Genomic DNA, 5,789 nt, shown 5'->3' with positions numbered 1-5,789 from the left:
ATTTGTCCCTAGCTGCTCTGTCATATCAAGATTTGGCCTTTAAAGAGCCAAAAACTTATGAAGAGGCTGTTAATTGCCAACTCTCAAAAGAGTGGCAACAAGCCATGAAAGAAGAAATGAGATCATTAAGAAAAAATAACGCTTGGGATTTGGTTCCTAAACTTGAAGGAAGTCCTTAGTGGATTGTAAGTAGATTTATAGCATTAAGGAGGGAAATTCTTCAAAACAGCCCTTAAGATTTAAGGCCAAATTAGTGGCAAAGGATTTACTCAAAAACCTAGCATAGATTACAATGAGATCTTTTCTCGATTGTGAAATATACCACCATAAGGGTTATGCTTGTTTTAGTAGCACAATATGACTTTGAACTTGAGCAAATGGATGTCAAAATTGCTTTCCTACATGGTGACCTTGATGAGACTATATATATGTGTCAACCTCAAGGATTTATTGATAAGAAAAGACCAAATTATGTGTGTCTTTTAAAAAGATCATTATATGGCCTAAAATAATCCCCTAGGCAATGGTACAAAATGTTTGATAACTTTGTGTCATCTGATCTGTTGGTTTTATGTAAGCTCATTTAATCATTATCTTTATTTGAAAAGGGGTAAAAATAATTATGTAAGTGTGTATTTGTTGTTATATGTGGATGATATGCTTCTAATTGGGAAAAATCTGAGTGATATTAATGATTTTAAGAAGGTGCTAAGTTCTGAATTTGAAATGAAAAACTTAGGACATGCTAGGAGAATCTTGGGGATGGATATCAAAGAAATAGGTCCCAAAATTCATTGATTTTAACACAATCTGACTATGTGAAGAAGGTGTTATCTAAGTTTGCTATGCATGATTCCAAGTCTGTTGCTGTACCACTTGCATGTCATTTTAAGTTTAGTAAGGATCAATGTCCTCATGATGAATCTGACATTGAATACATGGAAAAGGTTCCATATTTTAATGCTGTTGGATCTGTGATGTATACCATGGTATGCACTAGACTAGATGTAGCTCACGCTATAAGTACTTTGAGTAGATTTATGTCAAACCCTGGTCCTGAACATTGGTCTGCCATGAAGTGGTTACTAAGATACTTATTTAGGCCTGTGTTATAAACCCAGTAAAGAAGGTATTATTTTAAAAGGTTTTGTAGACTCTAACTATGCTGAAAATAGAGATAACTACCTCTCATATGTTTACTCTGTGTGATACATGTATTAGCTGGAAATCTCAGTTACAGTCTATTGTAGCTTTATCTACAACTGAAGCAGAGTATGTGGCAGCAACTGAGGCCATTAAAGAGGCTTTATGGTTAAAAGGTTTGCTGGAAGAGGTAACTGAATTTGTTAATCCTGTTGTGGTTTATTCTAACAGTTAAAGTGCAATTCATTTATGTAAAAATCCTGTTTTTCATGAAAGAACAAAACACATAGATGTTAGATTGCATTTTATAAGGGATATATTTCAAAAGGAATCCATATTCCTTGAGAAAATACCAACTCAATTTAATCCGGCTGATATGGGAACTATGGTACACCCTCCTTCTAAGTTTAAATCACGTCTACAAAAGTTAAGAATTGATACTGGGTAAATTCTCTGTGATGTTACAGATACAAAACTTCTGGGTGCTGATGATTATGGGAAAGTTTGCAGCAACTGCAGTGAAAGATCATTGTTCTTCTTTTCTTTGTCCTGATCATTGGCATCAAAGGGGAAATTTTATTGGGCTGTGATGCCAATTTATTGGTCCAACTCAATTTAGGGCTATGATGAAATAAACGGGTCAGACCCTTTACTCAGATACTATCGACCAGTGCCTAATAATGCGACCCGAAATTGAGCCCAAAACCCAGCCCAAATGAGATAAATATGTGTGCTGCTCTGGTTCCTTGGATTGCCTCGATTTGAGATCTATGGTGATGACTTGTGATATAAATAGGCCTTAAGTGGTGCCCTAATGACGATTCATCTGATTTTTCTCGTGTGAGAAGCTTCTAGTCTCTCAATCTTCGACTTTGTGTCTCCTCTCATCTTCTGTCTCAGTGACTTCTCTGTAATCTCTAAAACTTCTGGTTTTTGAGAGATTTGTACATATCGAGTCTTGGTGATTCTTTCATGTATAGTTTGAGACGTGTATTTTGTGTTTTGGGTGATCTTTGTGAACCATAGAAGTAGCTACCTCTATTTTGATCTTTGAGGCTGGGATTTTGTGGTTGTTTGGTGTCGTACAGACGGGTACAATTTATTCTGAGCCCTGAATATTCAGTTTTTGATGTCAGTGGTGCATTCGAAATATGTTCTATGTTCTGGTATTCTCTAGATCTTGTTATTACAATTAAGAAAATTAGAGATGCATTATTCCTAATAATAAGTGTGATAAAATAAAAAAAAATAAAAAATAAAAATAAAAATGCAATGACCTTTATCGTTGGAGGAGCGAAAAAGGAGAAACAAAGCAACATATGAAGTCTTAAAAAAATGCCAAATCCAAGACCACAGCAACAAGTAATGCATCTGGTTTTGTGAAGCAATAGTATTTTCAGGGGGATGGTTCTGTAATGTACAAACATATGGAAGGCTCTCAAATTTCAATCATGCTACATAGACATAATGACTGACATAATATTTGACATAATACCACATGACTATCTATTATTGGATTGTTTAAAATATAGTCATTTTTTGTCCACATGGCTATCTATATAGCATGATTGTTCCAAAAAATGCCGTGTGTTGCAATTTTCCTCATAATATTTTACACTGCAGACAATAAACATATTCGTGTGCATTTGATATGTTGTGAATGTTTTGCAGTAGACATGATCATCGCTATTTCATATCAATATTGCTTTGGAGCTAATACCATTATTTACTTTTACTTGCAAAAGGTCATTGACTGCACGTGCTATTGATTGCATGCGACGAGTTCATTCAATTTTAGTGAAAACTATCAAAATGTTTGAATGCATAAATGGTTAGATTTTATTTTGAGCTTTAGAAGTAACTTAAATTGATCCACTAAACATTTGGTAAAACATTGGATAATTTGTAAGCAAATTAAAGAAATCTATAATTAATATTAATTGATAAGACTGCGGCAAAATTTCACAGGGTAAATGCCTAAGGCTTCTGTAGCAGCAAGAGTGAATGCTGAACAGAAGACAAAGTAGGCCTCATTCACAAGAAAAAAGTCGAAAGGATCATTGGAACATGTGAGTGGCATACTTGGTCGTGAGGGAGAAAGTGAGGAAGAGCAGCTCTGTTTACATCACTTGAGGTTACTCAGGCCCAGCTATGGTGAGAATGTGGCTCATTTTGGTGGTGGTGGTGGTGGTGGTGATGTAGTGTTGGGAATGTGGGACATCTAGGTGATGGTATTGTACAAGTGACGAGAGAAAATCATACTATTGTTAATAAAAATAGTAACAGTGCTAGAAGAGAAGCCATGGATGGTTTTGTGCGTACGGCATTGATTGTGGGTGAAGACTAATTTCACAATAAATGTGGATAGCTCAAGCTGTCGGGTGTTTGCAGCATTGAATGAGGTGAAGATGAAGGAAACTAGATACTTGTCTGGCTGGGATTCTCACTACATTTTAAGAAAAATTTCGAACACTGGAAATGCAGTGGGTCCCTATGTCGCCGTATCGACCCATTTCAGTGAACATTTGAATTGTCAAATAATATAGGCGTGTAAAATGACAGGATTCCCTCCATGATTTTGTACTTACACAGAAATGACAATTGACAAAATTAAATCACATTAGAATGGTCAAAATTTGTGGGAGTCTAACCCCATTTCAATGGTACAAAAGTTAATTCTTTGTAAAATAATAGAGCAAGTGATTGAGGTGATGCTTTTGGTTCCTCAGTCCATGGACATCATAATGACGGTACACAACAATAGTTAGGTGTCATTCTTGATTTTCGAAGAGCATGCTCATGAGTGTAGTAGACTTTGTGTTATAACTATTTATATTAGTTGGTTGTTACAATTGTCTAATCAACATTTTCTTATCAATGCGCTCATATCACTTCAAAACCACCTCGGCTGGACACGTGGCACCTCACCGAAGAGTAGGCGTGATGCGCCGACGTGGGTTAGTGGGGTGTAACAGTAGTCCCTCCAAGTTCAGGGATAAATATTTATATTATTCGTGGATTTTTTGGCCAATTGTGCATGCTTGCCATTTTGAGTGTAGGTTTTGCCATCTCTACCGAAGCACTAACCCTCAAGGGACGACACGGGGAGATGGACTGGAGCGGGAGGTGTAAAGAAGCCTTGTAAGCCAATGTGCAAAAGCTGGAAAGAAGGGGGTCCTCTTGGTAGTTCAGTTCTTTGTAAAGAGGAGTTCATCTTCGACAGATGCACTAAACCTCAGGGGGCGGCGCTTGGGACATGGGTTGAGTTTGTGCAGGTGTGACGATGTGTAGGAGCATTGTGAAGCTGGTTAGTGCCATCTCTTGTGAAAAATAAAAAATCTAGAAGTCAGTATGACATTCTGTACCTTCCTCTATTGTTATTATTATTATTAATTTTTTTTAAAAAGGTACAATCAAATCATATAGAGATAGTACATAATTTAATTATGTTTCTGTACACTGGACATCTAATTATTCAAATCCATCGAAACAAAGAGACACGTAAGAGTTCAAACAAGGGCATAAAGCTTGGTACCCTTGCTCAAAATACGCGAGAAACATTGGTTGACATATAGTTTTCCAGGCACAAAATTAGAGCTATAAAAACTAGCTCAAATTATGTTAGTAATAATCGCCAAACTGAACAAAAGAGATTGTAGGAACAGACATTTACAGAAACAAAAACAAAAAAAAAAAAAAAAAAGTTTCGAGCTTTTAGAAAAAAAAAACAAAAAAAAAAAAAAAATTTGAAGGAAAAAAAATTTAAAAAAAAAAAAAAAAAAAAAAAAAAAAAAAAGGTTCATTGTTCCTCGAGCATTACCATAAAAATTTTAGAAGTCCATATAATGGTGAAGATGTTAAAGAGAATCACTACACATTACAACTAAGACAAAATAGGCATCTTTTTCACAAATCACTCCCACCAAACAAGCCTTATTAGAAGTTGCCATGCTCATAATCCAGAAATTTGTGCCTTCTCACTTTCCACCCTTACACCCAAATCCTCTCAAACAAGAAAGAATCTCAAGAAATCCCAAAACCATACCAGAATTTAATCTTATTCACATATCAACCGACTTTAATCCGTAGCATTAATCAGAGGTTGAATTATAGCAGATATTGCTATGAGCAATCTGCTATTGCTGTTACTGGATTTTAAAATGAATTGTGAACGTAATCATTGTTTAAATGGTTTGTTGTGTTGACGGGTGAATTTAACATAACTCAAGCATCTATTTTCAAGGTCAGATGATACTAGATTTGATCCTGAAGACTTCATAACAAATTGATAATGACTTTCAAGTTATGGGATTGTAATGTTACTAAGATAGCTTTTCATTTAATTTAGACCACACCAAGGTCTAGCAATTATGCATTTAACGCCCCCAAGAGCTGCCAAAAGGCTGCAGGCGTAGCACAAACAAACTAAAAAGAGCATTGCACAAACACGCAGACAGTTCACAATGTAACATAGGAATTTCACATCCACATGATCTCTCTTTCACATAAAACACCAAACAATAGAAATTTGTTCTCTCCTCAGATTATCGCCAGTGAGACTAGCTACTTTGCAGCATTTCACACCAAGACAAACTGATTTCCTGAGGACCTTACTGTTCTAATAATTATAAGCATATCAATCGCAA

The sequence above is a fragment of the Olea europaea genome, chromosome 2 (genome assembly GCF_002742605.1).
Source record: "Olea europaea var. sylvestris chromosome 2, O_europaea_v1, whole genome shotgun sequence".
Classification (NCBI taxonomy): Eukaryota; Viridiplantae; Streptophyta; class Magnoliopsida; order Lamiales; family Oleaceae; genus Olea; species Olea europaea.
The sequence above is the reverse complement of the archived record's forward strand: the minus strand, read 5'-3'. Positions refer to the sequence as shown.